Source organism: Mauremys mutica, chromosome 13, assembly GCF_020497125.1.
Source record: "Mauremys mutica isolate MM-2020 ecotype Southern chromosome 13, ASM2049712v1, whole genome shotgun sequence".
Taxonomy (NCBI): Eukaryota; Metazoa; Chordata; order Testudines; family Geoemydidae; genus Mauremys; species Mauremys mutica.
The window spans coordinates 2873224-2896273 of NC_059084.1; the positions used below are offsets into that span (position 1 = coordinate 2873224).

General features: G+C 54.7%; 1 protein-coding gene and 1 long non-coding RNA gene across 3 annotated transcripts in view; one reads left to right on the forward strand and one right to left on the reverse strand.

The window, feature by feature from the left end:
* Positions 1-2932, reverse strand: part of CSNK2A1 (casein kinase 2 alpha 1) — a 32973-nt gene extending 30041 nt beyond the window's left edge. Inside the window, exon 1 of the mRNA XM_044985946.1 lies at positions 2774-2932. The gene's annotated coding sequence lies outside the window, so the exon portion shown is untranslated. The remainder of the gene's footprint in view (positions 1-2773) is intronic.
* Positions 2933-3054: 122 nt separating this feature from the next.
* Positions 3055-23050, forward strand: part of LOC123348419 — a 32995-nt gene continuing 12999 nt past the window's right edge. The window contains exons 1-2 of one of the 2 annotated variants that reach the window (XR_006573194.1): positions 3055-3569; positions 4877-4989. This is a non-coding gene — a long non-coding RNA (uncharacterized LOC123348419). The remainder of the gene's footprint in view (positions 3570-4876; positions 4990-23050) is intronic. The other variant, XR_006573195.1, reaches the window with a different exon arrangement.

Here is a 23050-nt window from a genome sequence, read left to right on the forward strand (position 1 = left end):
CATTTTTATTATATAACCTCTACCTTATGTTTCACCCCAACCAAAACGTATTTCCCTGTTTTCTCCATGAAATACTTCCCCTCCACATCAGCAATTTCACCACCCTTTCTCCATCCAGGACCTAGCTTCCTTCAGTTTACTACATCTAATCCTGGCCGTACTAGATCACCTGGTTCTCCACTGATGTCAAATTCCCCTCTCTTTTTACCACAGCCATTGCCAGGACACATTCCCACCCCCACTGCAGATTCACCCCCTTGTTTTGGAATTCTCTTTATAACCTCCCTCACATCATTTTTAGGATTAATACCTTCCCAGAACAAACCACCCACTCCTTATGGGATTATACTTGAAAGAAAGTGATTCCTCTTCAGAGGACACATCCTACTTAGAAAAATACAGCCAGGAGAAGTTTATACTATCAGCACCCCAAGAGCTTTGCACCTCCCCATGCCAAGATTTTGGAGGATGTAGTTTCCACTAATATGTAGAAAATATCAAAACCTGTATCTACCCCTACTTATCTCCCCACCTCTGAGCTGCACCCCTGACCTCCACCCCTCAGAGGGCTACACCCCCACCTCAGAGCTGGGAAGAACTCCACCCTCACCCCTTAGGCAATACATCCCTCTCTGCTACAGGTGTGAGAAGAGGTTGACACCTAACTGTCCAAGGAACAGGTAGGCCCTCCCTCACCACAGGGGAATGTAAACCCACCCGCCTCACAGATCCATCTACTCCCAAGATAACTATGAAATGAAGTTTGCCTCTCTGTCAGATGTGTGTCTCAACAGAAGAGGGATATATATACTGGACAGATGTTTGATACTTACCTATTACAGATGTCCATGGTCTGTGCCAGTGGAGCCAAACACTCAAACCATGGGCTAATCTTGCCTGCCTCAGGTATTACACGGCCCCATGAATATCTGATTCTGCATATTTCTAGTGTTTTAGGAGTATATTTCTAGTATCTACGTCTACAAAGACAGTCTTCTAAACATGAACTGAGGGCTTGTCTACACTTGAAATGCTATAGCAGCACAGCTGCAGCTGGGCCACTGTAGTGCTTCAGTGCAGACACTACCTATGGTGAAGGGAAAGGGTTCCCCTGTTGGCGCAAGTAATCCACCTCCCTGGGAGGTGAGAGCTAGGCTGACAGAAGAGTTTTTCCATCCACCTATGTACACCAGGGTTTGGTCATCTTAACTATGCCACTCAGGGGTGTGGATTTTTCACACCCTTAAGCAATGTAGCTGGGTCAATATAATGTTTTAGTCTAGACCAGGCCTGAGTATAAACACCAGCAAAGCTGATGTGTTGACTCCAGATGTCTGCAAGTAGCCTGAAACAGCAACTATAGGAGAGGTGTGAACTGTTCCCCAGTCATCTCAATGGGGTGTTGACTCTGAAGCTGGGCCACTTTATGGCACTTTATGGGCCACTTTTTCCAAATAATTTAGGTAGTGTTGTGAACCAAATTTGCACAGTTACCATATTTATGTGAACAGATCTGGTAACTAGGTGTGAAACTAGCATAACAAAAGAGAACAGGAGTAGTGTGGTCCTAGCAGTGCCCTCCACCACTTATTCCCCACTAAATGATGTGGATTACAACAGTAACTTTCTTGAGCCCCTCAAACCTGCATCGTGTTCTAATAGTGCAAAGCCCTGCATCACTGTAGAGTTCCACTGCAGTCAGTGGGACTCCACATGGGCACAGAGGACTGCACTACTGGACCTTGACACGAGATCAGGGCTTAAAAGTTTAGCTAACATATAAGGAGCATATTCCATCCTCAGTCTTTGTATAAATCTCCCATTGTTTCCAGTGAAAGACTGGCTAGAAAAATGTATGTGGCCTAAACATTCTTACCCAATCGGTCCTCTTTAAAAAAAAAAAAAATCACATGCTTGAGCAATAGTGATATAACTTGCTATTCCAATAGAAGTATTTTGAACCAATTTTCAGCTGGGGTGAGAAGAGCAGTGATAAGTGGAGCTTTCCTCAGGACATAAACCCCTGCCATCCACAGAGCTGTGAAGAGACTGGCCAACCACAGCTTCAGGGGCAAGAGCGCCCTCCCAATGAAGCTAAAAGAAGAAACAGCCTATTTCACATGGGGAGAGGATATACTCCCCTGATAGCATGAGACAGAGATGGACCCTTCCTCTTCCCGCCCGTCATCGTGGTGGGGCAAGATAGATCCTCTCAGTCAGGGGAACAGTCATCTCCCCCCGCCCCGAACTGATAAGGGGAGTGGGGAGGATACTGCCTCTCCCGGGGGTATATACCGTGCCAGCAGAGCTGGGATGGAGATGGGCTCCTCTTCTCCAGGAGGATAGAGACCCCCACCCACTTCCACCCCCCAGAGAACCGAGAGGGGGTGGGACCCTCCCCACTCCTCCCCCCAGACAGAACGAAGAAGCGGCCCACCCCCACCCAGCTGAACCCCCACCCATCAGGCAGCGCTGGAAGGGGCTGGGCCCCTCTCCCCGGCACCCCCCATCCCGAACCCCTAGCGGGGCCGGGCAGGGGGTAGGCCCCTCCTCTGCAGAGTTACACCCCGAGGAGGGACGGAGGATGAGCCTCCCCTCAGGGCACCCCCCCGCCAGGCCCCCCACACAGCGGGGAGGGGCCCCTCCTCTCCAGGGGCGCCCCCTCCCCTCTCAGGACCCCTCCGCCGCGGCCCCATTCCCGCCTGCCTCGGGGGTGGTCCCCGCCCTGCCGGGCCCCGGGAAGAGGGGTCAGGTCCGCCCGGCCCGCCGGTACCTGAAGCGACCGCCGCTCTGGCCTCCCTCCCCACCGGCCTCACACAGACAATATGGCGGAGGCACAAGGCTCGGCAGCCAGCCGCAGGGACCAGAGCGAGGCTGGCCGGAATCGGAAACCCGGCCTCTCCCCTAGCTCGCGACGTGCTGCGGCGGCAGCGGAAGCTGGGGACGCGGGGCGGGGCTTGGCGGGGCAAACGGGGGAAGCCGAGCGCACGCGAGGAAGGCACGCATGCGCAGTATGAGACACTACGGCACTGCCTTCTGGGAATTGTAGTTCTCTTTCCTTCACGGGCGCCCTCCGGAGCTGGGGCTCAGCTCCTCTATTTAGCCAGACTCTGGTGTCACGACTTCATGACACTGAAGTGCCAACATGTTGCCTGGGCATCCTGGCAGGGCAATGGCGGCAAAGCAGTCAGCATCGATGATGTCATTCCGACACGTGAACTCGCTGCGTCAGTAAGTGATGGCGTCAGACCAGAATGTGATGTCGACGCAACCGTCTGATGATGTCATATCAAAATATGATGTCAGCACCACAAAGCATGATGATGTCACGTCGAGCCCGCTGCAAAGTGATAATGGCCACTTCAGAATGTTCCGATGGCACATGCAAAAGTTACAGAGTCACATGCAATGTCTCTTTGAAACCGCTTTGTAAGTTGGAGATGCTGTACTGAGGCAAGGTGGTGCAGTGCTGAAATGGGATGTTGAATGGAATGTTGCGTTGTCATGAAAAACATCATGTCACACTGATCGTTTCTGCAGCCCAAGTGTTCTGTCAGGATGTGTCAGTGGTGAGCAAGCTAGAAACACAGAACTTGCCCTATAAAACATGACAGTCTGGTTGACAATACTGTTTATAATTTTCTGTTCTTCAAAACTACTTTTGGCTCCGGTCCTGCAAAGACTTATGCATGTGCTTAATTTTATGCACGGTGATCAGGCTCCTAAAACTGCAGGTGCATAAAATTAGGCCCATGCATAAGTCCTTGCAGGATCAGGGCCTTTCCTGGTACATTTTTGTATCATCTTTTGCAAAGTGTGTGGAGGGGAGGGGAGAGGTGTTTTTTGTCTCTGTTTCAACTGTAAAAAATTGCAAGTGTAAAACCTAATGATGTCAGTCACCATGTTTTGATTTTATTCGCCCCCATCCCTCCCTGCCTGCACACACATGCATATTTGAATAACCTCAAAAAGCAGCTTGGATTTAAACTTTCTAATATGGCCTGGTCTTAGATCTCTAGGAGAAGAGTGTCTTCTTAAGATAGTCCTTTGTCCCAGTGCTGGAAGATAACTTCCACCCAAGTTCCATCATGATATTGATCACTATTTTAAAGGCTTTTTTTCAATTGTTTCAGATTTTTATGTACTTATTTGTAAATTGTAAACAAGCTTTGTCTAATTTGTCACTCTTCCTGGATTTCCAGGGCGATTCGCAGTCTCAGCAGCCAAGACTCAGAGGTAGACTTGTATATTCCACACTGGTTGATGAAACCCTTGAAAGGAATTAGGGATCTGTTTCAATGATTGTCTATCTCTTGCCCAAATACTCGTCTGCTGCTGTAAAATAGGAGACAGCCTTTCAATCTCATGAGATCAGCCCAGTCATTCCCTCAGTCTCTGCCCTTGTTGGGAGAACAGGGCTCTGTGTAGAAATGGGGTGAGGCATTCCGTAGGCTGTGGGAAGCACAGATGGTTCTTTAAAAGTTTCTTCTTAAAACAGCACATCATCTCATGGGGCCATGGCCGTGAGAGAGCAAAATATTCTGTTCATGGAGTCTGCCACCAGGTGGCAAGTTTGAGCTATGGTTCAGAGGCTGTTACTAATCCAAGCTGTACATTCTTCCCAAATATTTTTTCTCTGGATGGGTGTTCAGAGAGCTGTCAGGTCTCTGCAGATGCTTTTATTGCAGCAGGGGGACACTCCAAGACATTTGGGGAAAATGCGTGGCCCAGCGAAGTCAGCACATACCTGCCTTTCACCTCAAAGGGGGAACTGAGATTTAAAGTGAATATTCCTATAAATACCCAAGCCCGTGCATACCGTAATTTACTGATGTGAGCAGACCCATTGAAGTCAAACATGTTTTTTTATTTGCAGGATCAGGGCCTGAATCTTCTCTCCTCATTGCAAAAGCTGTCATAGAGCTGGCATTTTCTGCTCAGCAGGGATCCACTATGGACATAGCAGAAGGGCTGAAGGTCAAGATAAAGGTACATTGACTCAGACTGGGGATGGGGACAGACGTGAAGAGTAGAGGTGCTGTGGGCCTGTTTGATGTAGATTGGCAGAGGAGTGAGGAGAGCAGGACTGGAACAGTGGAACTCTTGTTGGCCAGGATTGAGAGATACTGGCGCTAGGTGGAGGCTGTGATGGTTCTCGGGGTATCCTGGACTGTGAGTCAGCTTGTTACCCCATGATTCTAGCGAGACGTAGGCTTGCCCGTGGTGACTGGGTGTCTTCTCCCTACACCCCCAGCCTGTTAGCCACTCAAGCACTCGCCTCTGGGAAATGCAGGTTAACAAGCGGTGCACCCCAGTCCCCAAGTCCCTTTCTCCTGGGATGTCCAGCCTCTGACACTGATTACTCACAGAAATCCAAGATCCTCTGCCCCACAAGGAGCAGTGTACCCCAGTTACTAGTTTTACCTTAAATCACTGCTCCTATATAATGCACAGCACTTGTGAGCACTCATAATAAAACAAAAGTAGGTTTATTTAAGAAGGAATAGAGCTTCAACTAGAAATGAGAGACTGGTAAAAACAAATGGTTACAATACAAAAAAACCCCATAGAATGCGAACTAGGGCCTACAGTTATGAATAGTTACCTTTCCTAGCTAATAAAGTAGGTTGCAGAGCTGGCTGGTGTCTTAGGAACCAGGAACTAAACTTTTGATTAAAACACCCCCATTGTACAAGATGTTTCTTCAGTGAATGCATCCAGGGTGCCTGTCTCCACTCAGGGTTATACTGAAAAAGTCTTGTCTCTGTTCATAGACAGGGCGAGCGCTCTAATCTGTAATGTTCCCTTTTTATCTCCAAGTGGTTTCAACTGTTTGCAGCTGTCTCTGATGGTTTTCCATTGATAGTCTTGGGATTGAGCAAGGCTGGACAACTAAGTCTTGCATTACATCACCGGCTAAACAGGGAGGCCCATCACTGAGATATGATAGCCCCTGGTGACTAACTTTAATTATAACTAACTATAAAGCAGACGTTCCATATACTTACATTGTCCTTAAATATCACCTGTACACACACCTCACAATGATTCTGAGTCTTGCCAAGTTATGAACTTTCAGTAGATACCTTATGTGTTACTCTTTATGGATAAATGCCCTGGTTTAGTGAGTTTGTCAGGTCTGAGACCAGAGTTGCTTGCAAAGAACTGGGGACCCTTTGCCAAGGTGCCAGTGTGTCCCAGGGCTGGAGTAAGACCGGTGGATTGGCTGAGCTGTGTATGGCATGCTTGTAAAGTGCCTGGCCACATTGGGTACAGACGCTCCCTGGGTTACGCAAACCCAACTTACGCAAACCCGCACTTACGGAAAAAGTTCTGTAAGTTCCGTAAGCGTTTTTTGTGTGTGTAATTGTCAGTTATATGTCCCTGACTTACGCAAAATTAGACTTACGCAAGGCGTTCCAGAACAGAATGCTCGCGTAAGTCGGGGAGCGTCTGTATAACTAGACTGCACACTAAGCCTGAGTCTGTGGGAACCGGTGTTTCCAAGCCCATGCTGAGCATCCACGCTGCATTGTAAACCTGGGTTTATAGCTGCTGGGCCAAGGTCTCACAGCCAGGCTAACTCATCCATACTGCACTACACTGACCTTCTGACTTGGGTCTGCTGCTTGACCTGTGTCCACACTGCAAAATGACAGGGCTTGGACCCGAGCCTCAGCAGGACTCAAGCTCTGACCCACTCCCTAGAAGGGTCCTAGGACCAGGGTCCTGAAGGCTTGCTGACCTGAGTCGGACTGATTGGTGTGCAAACAGAAGCGGCCCTTGGACACAAACTCGAGTCAGAGCCTGGGCTTAGTGTGTGGTGTAGACACACCCCCTGGGTCTGGCTGCATCCATCGTGACCAGCGCTGCTCAGGAGGAGCCTAGAATAGGGCTGGTGGGGCTGAGCTGCAGAGGCAGAGCTGTGTGGGCTTTCACAGAGCCCACCTACTGCCTCCACCCCTTGCAATCAGCCGCCAGTTTGCAGGACCAAGTTCACGAGTGTCAGCAATGAAGGAGAAGAAGGAAAAGCTGTGACTGACTCTGCAGCTGCTCCTGTTCTCTTTTCTCACAAGCCGTAGTTTCCAGATGTGTCTTGTATGAAATGACTAGGTGGCAAGGATGTGAGCTCTGGCCTTCTCCTGTGGGTGCAGTGCTGCTTCCTCTCAAGGAAAGCCCCTCGATACCTTGTTTCACTCTGTTCCCATTCCCACCCAGCCCCTCCTGGAGCCCTGGCCAACCTTCACTGCTCTGCCTCTAAAGCACCATGGGAATGCTGCAAAAGTGCGGGTTTCCTGGAGTGCTTCGTGTTCATCAGGGACATATAAGGGCCATGAATTCAGGGAACTGGCTCCAGCAGGGGATCTGCCCTACGGCAGAAGCAGTATTGGGGCACTGTGGGGATGGGGGAAATGCAATCGGGAAGCCAGGGAATTACGTGGACAAGGACCACGGGCTCCGTCCTGGACGTGTCAGAAATCTTGGGTTTTATGCAGAGCTTAATTTGTAATGAAAGAGGGGCCAGGGCTCAAGCCATTTTTTTTACATTCAGAACTGATGCAGCAAGCCCAGAGGTGCCAGGGCTCTGAACTGCCAGGCCCATAGGTGCCGGGGCTCTGAACTGCCAAGCCCAGAGGTGCCGGGGCTCTGAACTGCCAGGCCCAGAGGTGCCAGGGCTCTGAACTGCCAAGCCCAGAGGTGCCAGGGCTCTGAACTGCCAGGCCCAGAGGTGCCGGGGAACTGCCAGGCCCTGAGGTGCCGGGGCTCTGAACTGCCAAGCCCAGAGGTGCCGGGCTCTGAACTGCCAAGCCCAGAGGTGCCTGGCTCTGAACTGCCAAGCCCAGAGGTGCCAGGGCTCTGAACTGCCAAGCCCAGAGGTGCCAGGGCTCTGAACTGCCAGGCCCAGAGGTGCCGGGGAACTGCCAGGCCCTGAGGTGCCGGGGCTCTGAACTGCCAAGCCCAGAGGTGCCGGGCTCTGAACTGCCAAGCCCAGAGGTGCCTGGCTCTGAACTGCCAAGCCCAGAGGTGCCGGGGCTCTGAACTGCCACGCCCAGAGGTGCCGGGCTCTGAACTGCCAGGCCCAGAGGTGCCGGGGCTCTGAACTGCCAAGCCCAGAGGTGCCGGGCTCTGAACTGCCACGCCCAGAGGTGCCTGGCTCTGAACTGCCAAGCCCAGAGGTGCCGGGGCTCTGAACTGCCAAGCCCAGAGGTGCCGGGGCTCTGAACTGCCAAGCCCAGAGGTGCCGGGCTCTGAACTGCCAAGCCCAGAGGTGCCGGGGCTCTGAACTGCCAGGCCCAGAGGTGCCGGGGCTCTGAACTGCCAGGCCCAGAGGTGCCGGGGCTCTGAACTGCCAAGCCCAGAGGTGCCGGGGCTCTGAACTGCCAGGCCCAGAGGTGCCGGGGCTCTGAACTGCCAGGCCCAGAGGTGCCGGGGCTCTGAACTGCCAGGTCCAGAGATGCCGGGGCTCTGAACTGCCAAGCTCAGAGGTGCCCGGGCTCTGAACTGCCAGGCCCAGAGGTGCCAGGGCTCTGAACTGCCAATCCCAGAGGAGCCGGGATCTGAACTGCCAGGCCCAGAGGTGCCAGGGCTATGAACTGCCAGGCCCAGAGGTGCCAGGGCTCTGAACTGCCAAGCTCAGAGATGCCGGGGCTCTGACCTGCCAGGCCCAGAGGTGCCGGGGCTCTGAACTGCCAGGCCCAGAGGTGCCAGGGCTCTGAACTGCCAAGCTCAGAGATGCCGGGGCTCTGACCTGCCAGGCCCAGAGGTGCCGGGCTCCGAACTGCCAAGCCCAGAGGTGCCGGGGCTCTGAACTGCCAGGCCCAGAGATGCCGGGGCTCTGAACTGCCAGGCCCAGAGGTGCCAGGGCTCTGAACTGCCAGGCCCAGAGGTGCCAGGGCTCTGAACTGCCAAGCTCAGAGATGCCGGGGCTCTGAACTGCCAGGCCCAGAGGTGCCAGGGCTCTGAACTGCCAAGCCCAGAGGTGCCGGGCTCTGACCTGCCAGGCCCAGAGGTGCCAGGGCTCTGAACTGCCAAGCCCAGAGGTGCCGGGCTCTGACCTGCCAGGCCCAGAGGTGCCAGGGCTCTGAACTGCCAGGCCCAGAGGAGCCAGGATCTGAACTGCCAGGCCCAGAGGTGCCAGGGCTCTGAACTGCCAAGCCCAGAGGTGCCGGGGCTCTGAACTGCCAGGCCCAGAGATGCCGGGGCTCTGAACTGCCAGGCCCAGAGGTGCCAGGGCTCTGAACTGCCAAGCTCAGAGATGCCGGGGCTCTGAACTGCCAGGCCCAGAGGTGCCGGGCTCTGACCTGCCAAGCCCAGAGGTGCCGGAGCTCTGAACTGCCAGGCCCAGAGGTGCCGGGGCTATGAACTGCCAGGTCCAGAGGTGCCGGGCTCTGAACTGCCAGGCCCAGAGGTGTCGGGGCTCTGAACTGCCAGGCCCAGAGGTGCCGGGGCTATGAACTGCCAGGTCCAGAGGTGCCGGGGCTCTGAACTGCCAGGCCCAGAGGTGCCGGGGCTCTGAACTGCCAGGTCCAGAGGTGCCGGGGCTCTGAACTGCCAGGTCCAGAGATGCCGGGCTCTGAACTGCCAGGCCCAGAGGTGCCGGGGCTCTGAACTGCCAGGTCCAGAGGTGCCGGGGCTCTGAACTGCCAGGCCTAGAGGTGCCAGGCTCTGAACTGCCAAGCCCAGAGGTGCCGGGGCTCTGAACTGCCAGGCCCAGAGGTGCCAGGCTCTGAACTGCCAGGCCCAGAGGTGCCGGGGCTCTGAACTGCCAGGCCCAGAGGTGCCAGGCTCTGAACTGCCAAGCCCAGAGGTGCCGGGGCTCTGAACTGCCAGGCCCAGAGGTGCCGGGGCTATGAACTGCCAAGCCCAGAGGTGCCGGGAGGGCTCAGCCCTGACAAGCCCTGGCACAAATTAAGCACTGGGTTTATGTCGGTACACTGGAAATGTCATGCAAAATCCTGAGCCTGCTTCCCACCATGGAGCTAAACAAAGCCAGATAAAGCAGCCTGGCTGGCTGTGGAAGGGGTTAGAAGGGTTGTCTCAGCAGGGAAGAGGAGCTGTGCTTTCTGCATCGGTCACCAGCTCCAGATTGCCCTGGATGGAACTTGAATGAAGCACATGGGTTAAGGAGGCGGGTAAGACAGGGGTCAATAATGGGGTGAGAATCCAGAAACAACACTTCCTGGGCAGTGCAAAGAGGGTCACTCTGCAGTATGGCCAGACCCTCGTACGCAGAGATCTGATGATATTACTGGATAATGTTCACTAACCAAGGCTTATGGCTTTGTCTTTGATCTTCACATGCTGATGGTTTGTAAAACTGCTAAAACTTCCTAAATAAGTAAATAGATAAATACATAATGGGGCGACTCTTTCTCAAAGGGGGAGTAAACAGCTTCCTCCCTCTCTCCAAACTCCAGGCCTTGGATCATTGATACTTGGCAAAGGGCAGGGGAGATGGGACAGAGAGAGCCACCTGAATTCCAGTGGAATAGTTTCATCTGGTTTCTACTGGTTCCAGCTGGCCAGCGAGGAATAGAACAATGGGTCTGTTGGTCGGCTGGATACTGGTTCCTCAGTCGGAACCAACAGAAACCAGTAGAAACCAAGTAGATTAACTGCAGGATTCTTGTGGTGTCTACTGGAATTTGAACTGGGGGGCAGGGGACCAAAGGAGGAAGGGAAAGAGACCACATCCCTGTTGATGGGCGGATGGTGGTTGTGTGTGAGTGATTTTCTGGTAATGCTTCCAGACAGCATCTGATTTCCCAGAATATTCCCAGGGGGAATCCGGGGCCCCCTCACTCACCTGACCAGATTTCAGACCCAGCCCACCCACTACCAGGAAACTCAACCTTCATCCTTTTTTCCCTTCTCTCCCTACTCCTACGCTGTGGGTTAAACCTGAATCAGCTTCAGTATCATGCCCTGCAGAGACAGCTTTGACCCTGGACCTCAGTGGCTGTGAAGAAGATTGAATCTCATGCCCTTTTCCGGAGGCTCTTGCAAACCCACTCCTCCTTGCATGTGGCCCTGGGACTTTGCCCTGTGCTATCTCCTCAGAATCCCTATTGATGCTTGATTTTGGAGTTAAATTACTCTCTGAGCTTTGGCATGTTAAAATCATTGTGATGGAAACACATGAGCAGTGCCTCTTTCTGTAGGGTCAGACTGGGGTGCAATCTCAGCACAGGGTGTAGGAGATCCCAAGTGTTAGACCCAATACTGTTCAGGCTCATCTGATTCCCCCAGGGCCCCTGGGATTGGATTATCCACAGCATTGCCCAGCGTCTGCGTTCTCTTTGCCTCCAGCCGCAGGCTCTTGGTCCCCCAGTAATACCTATTACCACAACTGCCCTCCTGCAGCAAGCCCTTTTGTGACCTTTACAAACTATTTTTCGAGTTTGGCTTTAAGGCCAGAAGGAACCATTTTGATCATCTAGTCTGACTTCCGGCACAGTGCAGGCCACATTTACAACTTCTGTAATAGACCCCTAACCTCTGGCTGAGTCACTGAAGGCCTCAAATCATGGTTTAAAGACTTCAAGTCACAGAGAACCCACCATTTCCACTAGTTTAAACCTGCAAGTGACCTGTGCCCCATGCTGCAGAGGAAGACAACCCCTCACCCCCAAGGGTCTCTGCCAATCTGACCTGGGGAAAATTCCTTCCCAACCCAAAATATGGCCATCAGTTGGACCCTGAGCACGTGGGCAAGACCCCCCCGGCAGACACCTGGGGAAGAATTCTCTGTCGTAACTCAGAGCCCTCTCCACCTAGTGGCCCACCACCGGCTGTTGGCAATATTTGCTGCTCGCTGTCGCAGAGTGGCTACATGCCATGGTAGGCAATCTCATCACACCATCCCCTCCATAAATGTATCAGTTTAAACCCCATCGTCCCCCCTGCCAACATTGATTCAGCTTAGGAAAGAACGTTATCAACCAACTGGCTGTCAGGTCCAGCCGTGAGGGTTCCTAGAGAAATTCACGTGGAACTGGACTTGGGCACCTCTGGGTACAGTGCAAGGTGGCTCGTGCTGCGTGGCAGGGCGGGGACACAGCATGGTTAGCAGTCAACGCGAGCTTGCCCTTCTGAAATAGGGCACTGTCTGTCCATAACAAGCTGATCCCTGCACACCCCTGGGCTCAGCAGCCATGAGGAGCATGGTTAAATGCACTCACTGCTCGGCTAACTCTCCTCCCATTGACGTCCATGGGAGAGGCACCACCAGCATGCGTGGGAGCGTCCAGTGGATGGAGGCTCTAGCAGGAAAAGGCAGCGCTGTTTGCCCAGCCATGCTGTCCCTGCAGTACCAGCCAGAAGAGGCCCCTGGAGCTGCACAGCAGATGGGACCCAGCTGGCCTGACGCTGGGTGGAGGCACGCTGGGTTTATTTAGCACACTGTTCCTCTCTGCAAGGCAGATTGGTTCATGGGGAGCGAGGGCACAGGGCCCTGGCAGGGAGATACAAGCCTTCCACTGCTAGGCCACTGCTTTCAATCTGGCTCAAAATGCCGGTAACCAAAAGCCGTTGCCATCCGGAGGCTGTTCAGCAGCCTGTGTGCAATGAGCTGGTGTCTGCCTGGCCAGTCCCAAGGAGGCACAAGTGCCCATAACACCCACCATTGGGAATTGACCCCAAGCCGTCCAGTGGGGAGAACAAGAGCCTCTGCCCCTTGAGCTGAAGAGACAACACCTTTGGCTAGGAGCTGGAGTAGACTCTTCTCCTCTATGGACCAGCCAAGAGCCGATGTGTAACACGCTGCAAGTGGTTCACATCCATGCCAGCTGGCTTCGGCTGGCTCCTTGTGGGCAGCCTCTGCAGAGAGGCCAAAGAGCGAACAGGCCATGGCGACTGAGCTCCCCTCTCTCCTTCCCAGGTTTGAGTCACTCTGACCGGGCAGGGTGGCCGACAGCCCCACTACTCCTCCACTCCTGCACACGTCCAGGAGTGGGTGACCCACTCCTTCAGCTTCCTAGGTGGGCCCTGCTCACTGACCACGCCCCTCGCCTTGGCTCATTCCCCACAGAACTGAGGTTATGTTGCTGGGTCTCTGCAGAATTCTTGCACGGTCTAGCAGACAGGCAGGAGCCAGGCCGGTGGCCCCCGCAGGCTGCTGCACGTGAGGCTCCACCAAACCTTGGCCCAGCCCTGGACCTACCTAATGGAAACCCTGCTGCACTTCACCCTGTTTTCCCACTTGTGTGGGAGCCTCACCCAAGGGAGGAGCTGGGAGAGCTCCTGCTTTCCCTGCTTGCCTGGACTCTCCCAGCCCCTCACCCGGGGTCATTCCCATTAGGTAAAGGAGCAGATCGTCTTGGCTTGGGTATGTCCCTGTTTTGCTTTCCTTGTATTGTATGGACCTGGGTTATCGAGGAAACCTTACAGGTCCTTCTGCTGCCCAGTGGTCACTGGGGAAGCCCAGCCCCCTTCCCCCCATTGTCAGAGTGCTGGCCGAAGCCTCGCTCCTGGCTCCGGCAGCTAAAAATAGCTCTTTGTCAGGCAATTGTTCCGACACCTAAGCTGCAGCATTGACGTGGGGGCTAGGGTGGGACAGAGATAGAGACGGGGTAGGTGGAGATTGAAGGGGCTGAGGAGCCCCCTGGGAATTGCTACAAAACATTCAGCACCGATAACAGCTCAGCGGCTTCTCAGGATCGGCCCCTCAGATGGTTAAATAGAAAATCCATAAGCGAGGAGGGCATGGCAGAGCCCCCGCCAGTCTGTCTCCCCCCCCGACTCCCCGCTTTCAGCTCTCTCTTGTTCCCCTTTCCCTTGTCCTCCTCCCCCACGCCTGTCTGCCTCTGCCCCAAGTCTGCCCCCTTGCACGTAGTCCCGTCACCATTTCTCTGGCCGCACGGCCGAGATGGGGGAGAGGGGGGATGAATCTCTGTCTCTCTGCTTCGCCTGTTAAAGTGGCTGCAAAGCTCTGGCCCCTTTGTTTCCTCCCCGTGTGGCTGGCACGCTGCTGTGTGAGCTGGGTCAGAACCAAGCCCCTGGATCTGAATCACACCAAACTTCATCTGGGAGCTGGAGAGTGTTGGATTCCAAACCTGGACCCGGATCCAGATTTCACCACTGGTCCTCACCCAACCCCTGAACTTAGTCCTGGGTCCAAGCTTAGCAGGTCAGGCCCCTCTGTGATGGAGCGCAGAACTCGGGGGCTTCTTGCCATGCCCTGCTTCTCTGCTGATCCTTGTTGACTGTTGACTGCGGAGGGCTCCCTGGAGCTGGAGGGGGTTAGGCTTTCTTAAGGAAGTCCAGACCTGATTCCCACAGGCTGAGTTTTGGACAGATTTAATCCCTACACCCCAGAGAGGCGTTACTGATCTCCACGACACACTCAGTCAAGCTGCCTTCTGCTTCCACTCACACACACATGCAGAAATAAATGGGGGAGCGGTAGATCTTTCATCAGCCAGCCTGTTGCTCCTGCTGGGAGGGCTTGAGCTTTCACTGGCACGATCCCCGGGGTGGGTCCAGTGTCTAATCCACTCTTTTAAACTCGATCTGTGGGACTCCGTGAGCTCTGCAGGGAGGCTGGGGAGAATCCAGCTCAGATTGTGCAGGAGCAGAGTTCTAAGTCTAGTCTGCCAGGTGCCCAGAGCTATCTAGGGGCCATCTTCTAAAATACACAAACTCTGGCTTGAGCCCCCACCCCAAGCTGGGCTCCCACTTCTGGCTCCAGGAAATTCAAATAAATAAATGAACCCTCCCTGGTCCCCTTTGCAGCAGGTGCTTCCCCTCCTGCCAGCACCCCGAGTCCTTGGGAACACAAGGACCTTGTTATTTGGGGAAGAGGGAAAATATAGAGACATGAAAACCCTCTCTGATGAAATGAGGATCGCAAACCCAGTCATCTAGACTTTGGTCAACTCCACCATTCTGAACAGTAACTCTCTGATTGAGTGAGGCCCAGAATGCTTAATCCTGCCACAAAACCCACAAGCTTAAAACCCCCACTCAGGGGTCCAGCAGGAGTCATTGGTAGTCAAGGGGGCAGGTCTTCTCCACCTGTCTGCTCCAGTCCAGAGAGAACACTCTGCCAGGTCCTGCTCCCATATGCAGCTTCCCAGTCCAGTTCTGATATCAGCTCTGCTGCCAGTAGCCTGGAAGGTTGGAGCGTGGTGTAATCAGCTCCAAACTGCTGCCAGATCCAGTCCAGTCCAGTCAATGCTACTTGCTCCACATCGGGTGCAAAACAGACATTGCCCACCATCCCTGCCCCTTGGGATAGCATTCCTGATCTCTGAGGGAAAGCCCTGCTCCTTCCTGGCTTGAGTTTTGTTACCAAACCAAAGTTCACTCCCATAATTCAGGGTGACCAAATGAGCCACTCAGGATATTTTTGCACAATTCCTGTTCCCGTTCATGAGTCCAGCCATCATCATCATCATCATCTAGGATTACTTATACAATCAGAACTGAAACAGATTCCAACTAAAGCAACAAAACTCAGTAGATGAAATTATGGGCCCTACCAAATTCACAGCTGTGAAAAACGTGTCATGGACCATGAAATCTGGTCTCCCCCATGAAATCTTGTCTTTTGTGTACTTTTACCCTGGACTATATAGATTTCATGGAGGAGACCAGTGTTTCTCAACCCAGGGGTCCTGACCCAAAATGGCGGCTCGGGGGGCGGGGTCACAAGGTTATTGTAGAGGGGTCGCGGTATTGCCCCCCTTACTTCTGTGCTGCTGCCTTCAGACCTGGGTGGCCAGAGATTGGCAGCTGCTAGCCGGGTGACCAGCTCTGAAGGCGGCAGCACAGAAATAAATGTGGCAGTAACCGACCTTTGACCATGAAATTGACCAAAATGGAGTATGAATTTGGTAGGCCCTAATTATAACTCATGTAAATGAAGATGGCCAGACTTGCCTTTTCCCCAGAACTCCATCCCTGAAAGTCTTCTGGCCCCAGGACTTACACAAGAGACACACCTATTCCCGGCCCGCGAAGGCTGGGAAGGGACTCCCTTTGCAGGGGCTGGAGCTCTGGGTCTGTGCACCATGGCTGCCTGCTCGCTTGCTGGGTATTGTGAGAGCCCCCTGCAAGTGCTTGCATCCCAAGTCTTTTTTCCGGTGCCCCAAACCCTGCCACACCCACCCTGCGTTAGCTGTGAGCTCTACTGGTAGCTCTGGTCTGGGAATGCACCAGACGTGTCCTGCCCTCACCAGCTCAGGGGCATTGCAGCCTGGTGTCAGCGACTGTGATGTGGTGGTCATGCCTAGTAGTTACAGCAGGAGTCAGTCACCAGGGTCAGAGCTGGAGGACAGGGGCCAGAGCCAAGACTCAGAGTCAAAGTGAGGAATTGGAGCCGCAGGACAGGCCCAGGTTATCTGGAGTGAGGCAAGGCAGGAGCAGGGCTGGGCCAAGGGCAGGAGTAAGGGAGGAGCAGAATTAGAACATGGCAGGAACACGGCTGGGAACAGCAGGCGCAGGAGCCATCACACTCATGGGCAAATGCTTTGAGCAGCCGCCAAACTGCTGCTGCTGGGCTTAAAAGCTGTTCCCTTGGACTCGTCCCACCAGCCAGGCAGTGCAGCTGGTCGGAGCCCACCATCGGCCAGCCGTGCTCATTGAGGGCTTGGCCACAGGCTCTGCTGCAGGCCCTGATTCCTAACACCTGCTGTGGGAATGCACCGGACGTGCCCTGCCCTTGCACGCTTGGCGGCACTGCAGCCCTGGTGTGGGAATGCACCGGACGTGCCCTGCCCTTGCACGCTTGGCAGGACTGCAGCCTTGGTGTGGGAATGCACCGGACGTGCCCTGCCCTTGCACGCTTGGCAGCACTGCAGCCCTGGTGAGGGAATGCACCGGACGTGCCCTGCCCTTGCACGCTTGGCAGCACTGCAGCCCTGGTGTGGGAATGCACCGGACGTGCCCTGCCCTTGCACGCTTGGCAGCACTGCAGCCCTGGTGAGGGAATGCACCGGACGTGCCCTGCCGTTGCATGCTTAGCGGCACTGCAGCCCTGGTGTGGGAATGCACCGGACATGTCCTGCCCTTGCACGCTTGGCTGCACTGCAGCCCTGGTGTGGAAATGCACCGGATGTGCCCTGCCCTTGCACGCTTGGCAGCACTGCAGCCCTGGTGAGGGAATGCACTGGATGTGCCCTGCCCTTGCACGCTTGGCAGCACTGCAGCCCTGGTGTGGGAATGCACGGGACGTGCCCTGCCATTGCATGCTTAGCGGCACTGCAGCCCTGGTGTGGGAATGCACCGGACATGTCCTGCCCTTGCACGCTTGGCTGCACTGCAGCCCTGGTGTGGGAATGCACTGGACGTGTCCTGCCCTTGCACGCTTGGCTGCACTGCAGCCCTGGTGTGGGAATGCACCGGACGTTTCCTGCCCTTGCACGCTTGGCAGCACTGCTGCCCTGGTGTGGGAATGCACTGCATGTGCCCTGCCCTTGCACGCTTGGCAGCACAGCAGCCCTGGTGTGGGAATGCACCGGATGTGCCCTACCCTTTGCATGCTCAGGGAGGTTGCATTGCTCTAGCTCAGGGCTAGGGTGGGTCAGACGCCCTTTCTGTGAGTCATCTACTAATGTCTGTCTCCCTCCCAGCTGTGTATGCATTCCACAGCCATTCCAGGCATTCTGGACAGGTTCGTTGGAAATGCTGAGTCTTTCTCAGTGGACTCTCTGGGCTGCACCCCAGCAGAAAAAAATGGACTGGAATTCCTGAAGCGTTCAGACCAGGAGGCTGAGCTCCAAAGAGGCAGGCCAGAGACTGCAGAGAGAGGGCCATAGGGAAGTCCGAGTCCAGGCCTTGTGAACCCCACCAGCAAAGTACAGAGGGAACCAGAAGCTCATGGTGGTGTGGGTGAGAAAGGGAGCCCCGCACCCTTCACCCACCCAGCCGCACCCCACAGGAACAGCTGGAGATCCCTGCAGTTCTCTGGCCTAAAGCACAAGCGTGACAACCAGCTCCCTAGTGCAATCGAGAAGGGAATCAGATGGGGCAAATGAATGAAAAGCTGCAGACAGAGGGGGCTGCCCGTGGGGCTTGGGCCAGGCTGACGTGGCAATCCCTACAGATGGGTTGACGTCAGCTCCAGTAAACAAGGGAAGGCAATTCCCTGCACTGCTCCACAGGTTTCTTTAAGCTCAGGGGAGCGCCACCGTAAGCCCTTTGCTGCACAAGGACGATTGAGGGCAACAGGCCCCTCCAGTCAAGACGGACCCACCTTCTACCCCCTGTGCTCTCGTGTGCAGAGCTGCTGCCAGCCAGCATGGCAGCCGGCATGTAAAAGTGGGGCTGGCTATGGAGCAGCAATAACAACATCCGGGAATTGCTTCAGGCCATCAGCTGGTCACCATAGGGGTCAGGAAGGAACCTTTCCTTCACACCCCCATGTGGCAGCATTGCTCGCTGGCTATGGGCCCGGGGGAGTCTGTTTTCTTACACCATCCCCTGCAGCATCATGTATCGGCCAGTGCTGGAGGCAAGACACTGGAGTTGATGAGCCACCTGTCTGATCCAGTATAACTGTCTCCAGTTTACTCTCCTGGGGTCAGTCTCCTTCGCTGAACTCAGTGGAGCGACATTGATGTACGCCGGCTGGGGCTGGGGCTGGGGCTGGGCCTGAAGGAGCATGGGAAATTTGCTACCTACATATCACAGCTTGCTGTATGTCCCTGGGCTGCCAGAGAATGGTCACACAGGCAGGGAAAGGGTTAAGGGGCAGGACCCCTCCCCCCATTTCCCTCCCACCTCCACTTTCACATGAGCGTTCCCCAAGCGAGGGCTATTGTCTCTAGCAGGACTTGTTCATAACCACTGAGCCTGGGGCCCAGACTCTGGTCAGGTCTGGAGCTGACTCTGGAATCCCCTTTCTAGGCTGACACTCCTGGGAGAGTGGAGGGCTTGAGCCCAGGGCAGCTCGGGGAAGGATTGCAGCCTCCTCTCCTTGTTTTCTTTGTTCTGCACTGAGGTTTGTTGCTGTTTGGAATAAGTGCGGCTCAGGTGACCTTCAGGCAGGGCTTGAGTGGCCCCAGGGGTCCCTCCTGGATAGCCCTGGAAGGAACAGGGCCAGGAATGGCTCTAATTGCCTTGAGGGTTTGTGGGGTTTTTTTCTTCAATTTACTGACTGCTAAATACAAATATTACAACTTCCCCTCCTCGGGGCTGGTTTACGCAGGCAGCCCCCGGCCGGGCATTGTCTTATTGTTTTCAGAGGGAAGCTCCATTTGGAAATTAACCTGCTTTTCACCCCGCGCAGTAAGTTTCACACCCTGTCCCTACTGGGGATTAAGAGAGCGAGAGATGAAGGAAATAAGAGGGAGGCAAACATCAGGAGGGAAGGAGAGGCCAGTGAGAAGGAGTGAGAGATAAAGGGCTCCGGGAAGCAGACTGGCTGTGACTGTGGGATGCAGAGTAGATATCTACTATAAATATACACAGTCATTCATAGAGACAATATAGACACGTAGTCAGTGTGTTGTACGCTCACCCACAGGGAGATAGAAAAACAAACTTTAATTTCCCCATCTTTAAAACAAGAATAATAATTAACACCTACACCCCGATGCAAAGCATTTTAGGATCCGTAGGTGAAAAGCCCTTTCTCAGTGCAGAAGAAATATAGGAGCAGCCTGGCCAGGAACTGTGCGTGTGGATGGGAGAGCTCAGACCTCCCATGTGCCAGTGCCTAAGTGTAGGACATGGTATGAGATAAATACTCACAATGAAGGAAACCAGGCCAAGAACCCCACTTCAGGGAGTTTGTCTTGTTAAGAGAATTTATTCCAGAGGTTCTATAGGTTCAGTTTCAGGATTAATTTTTCTGCGGTAAACTACAGAGTAATGCGATCGCATCCCAGCTTTTGGGGCTAAAATTACATTTGGGCGATAGAGGAGGTACAGTGCTGGGAAGGGCAAGGGGGGCGTAAAAGAAGGAAGAGACGATGGGGTGATGCCAGAGAGAGAACGAGATGATAGAGCACATTGTGAGAAGTGCATGAGTTGCCAGGGTGAATGCACCAGAAATATTGACCCCGGGCTTCCTGCCACTGCAGCATTCCGTCATCTGTCCCAAGCCCGCTGGGGAAGGGACAGCACAGGGTTGTTTTCCTTTGAGGGGAGCCCGTCGCAGGACACATGAAGTGGGGATCAGGGAGGAAGGTGCTGTGGGCCAGAATGGAGCCTGCCCTGGGGCAGTGAAGATGGGGCACGTGACAGTGAGAGACAAGGGAGAGTGTGAGGTCATTGATCTACTTAGAGGTCTCAACCGCCATTTAAAAACACCCATCCAAGGCTCCAGGCACTTATGACATCGATCGGCGCCACCAATCACCTTAACGACCAAAGGCGCCACAGCCAGACTGCTGCCAGCCCACGCAGACCCACCCCGGAGGCCAGGGGCACGAGGGGAGCACAGCACTGGCAAAGGGGACCTCACTGAGGGTAAAGGGATGGCACTGGCTGCCCTGGTAGGAGACTGGCGAGGAATGGAGATCAGGGCCCAGCAGAGCCGCACCCAGGGCAGGAGGAGGGAAGGCAGGGCCCTTCTAACCCGGAGAGCAGAGAGCTGGGGCTGCAGCTTAGATCTGCGGAGAGGGCAGCTAGTGCAAATGGCAGCAGGTCCCTCCCACTCCGATTGAGTCTCCTGCTGTGGGCATGAGGCTGGGGCTCCCTGATTTGCACTGGCTGCCTGTGGGCTTTTTGCAGAGGCTAGTTGTCCCAGGCCAGAGCAGGAGTTAAGGTTAAAGACTAACCCCATGAGGCAGGTTCAGCTGGTGTGATGAATGAGGTCCCCTGATGATTTAAACCCACCTGAAGAAGAGACTGGCTGTGGTTGATCTCCTGCTATATGGATGCTTGGCTTGCTGCCTAGGAAAATGTAAAATTGCAGCCCCTCTGGCTTTTATTTCTGGATGACTCCCAGACAATACACTGCACTTATCAGCTGCCTTGGTGGGGGTTCTTGCAGTGTCACTCCGCCTTCAGCTTGTAAACCGGGCTTTTGTACCTCTGCACTCTGGGATGGGCTGTGACTCCAGGACGGGCTGTGACTTTGGGGTGATCTGGGGTGGGTTGTGACTCTGGGGTGATCTGGGGTGGGTTGTGACTCTAGGATGGGCTGTGACTCGGGTGGGTTGTGACTCCGGAATAGGCTGTGACTCTGGGGTGATCTGGGACGGGTTGTGACTCTGGGATGGGCTGTGACTCGGGTGGGTTGTGGCTCCGGAATAGGCTGTGACTGGGGTGATCTGGGACGGGTTGTGACTCCGGAATAGGCTGTGACTCCGGGGTGATCTGGGACGGGTTGTGACTCCAGAATAGGCTGTGACTCTGGCGTGATCTGGGACGGGTTGTGACTCTGGGATGGGCTGTGACTTGGGTGGGTTGTGACTCCGGAATAGGCTGTGACTCCGGGGTGATCTGGGATGGGTTGTGACTCTGGGATAGGCTGTGACTCTGGGGTGATCTGAGGTTGATTGTGACTCGGGATGGGCTGTGACTCTTGGCTAATCAGCACTTTGCAGAATTAGTAAACCAAGGAATAGGGTGTTTATACAAGAAGAAGGACATTTCTGGATACATTTTCCATACCCTCGGCAATGGCAGAGCCGCTGCTCTGATAAGCGACCTCATGGTATGTTCTGTGTGTTCAGTATCACAGACCCATGCTCTGCCGAGGAGCCAAGGGACAATAGGGGCTGGGAAACAGCAGCCAGATGTTTTAACAAAGGGCACCTTGTAAATCAGTCTAGTGCCATAGGCCTGAACCACCTCTCACTTGCCCTGATTGTATCCCAGGGTAATGACTGGCTCCTGATTTGCACCCTGTAAGAGCACAGAGTCAGGCCCGCCCAGTGTCTTCAGTTCACAGACAGAGGCGGCACAAACTCCAGGGTGAGGGTCTGGTTCAACACCCACAGCCCTGGGTTTTGTCTGTTTGCAGAGTTGCTCATCCAGCTCAGATTTAGTCACTTCCTCCTGCTCTGTAGCCCTGTCCCTCCCCCCCGCACATAACACCGAGTTTCGCTTTGACTCCCGTCCCCACGTTCCAGGCACTCTCCCCCTCCGAGCCATCACGCCACAGTCTGGGGCTCGGTTTGTGCCCTGCCTCCCCGCATGGCACCAGGCTGAACTCGTGCCAGGAGTTCCAGCCCCCACCTCGATGACGTGGCGCTAGGATGAGTCTGGCCCAAAGGGCCTGCACGGGGCGCATGTCAGTGGAGAGCCCAGCCCACGCCAGGTTTGTTGGGTCACCGCTGAGTCCAGCATCAAACGCTGCATCTTTGCCACATGGTGCCGCCCTCCTTAGGGGCAGCCAAGTAACCTCCCGCCAAGCCCAGTCGGTTGAGCAGACCTCTGCTGTGCTGCTGGGCCCTGCCACCTGCTTGGCTACCGTCCCCCTTCTGTTCATGCAGCACTTACCCACCGCTCTCCCTGCTGGAACAAACCCCTCTGCACATCGCCCACGGCACACACAGTGACACAGGGGGCTTGAGAGAGCCCTGGCCCCTGGGGGAGAAGACGACTCCCCAGCCCCTCTGCATTCCAGAGCCTTTGGCCCTTCAGGGTTAAAATCTCAGAAAGCCTGAAGTATTTGGGAGGGAAAAGAGAAGTTCTATAAAAAGAATGCTTAAAAACACAAGTTACAGGGGAAAAAAAAAACCAGAGGAGCAAAGTGCAGCTGCAGTTCGGGTTCCAGTTCCCAGGTGATGTCAGGCTTGGAGCCCATCCAGCCTCAGCCCCTCAGAGACGGTCTTTGTGGGTTCAGCCCTGAGTGTTTTTCCTTCCTGAGACTCGGGGACACCTTCCTGTCTCAGAGAAAGCAGCCGGGAGCCGTCCAAGGGTGTCCGAGATCAGGAAGAGGGCGAGGGCAAGAGAGGCAGGCAGAGAGAGCGGCATCTCCGGGCAGCACCGAGCTGGGATGAAAGGAACACGCCCGGGGTTTGGGAGGAAGAGACTATTATGGGCCTCCACAGAAAGCATGCTGGGCCAGATCCCCTTTCCACTGCAAACCAGCGTGGGCCTGGTTTAACCCCTTCCCTGCTGGACTCCCCTGCACCAGTGGAATGTGGCTGCG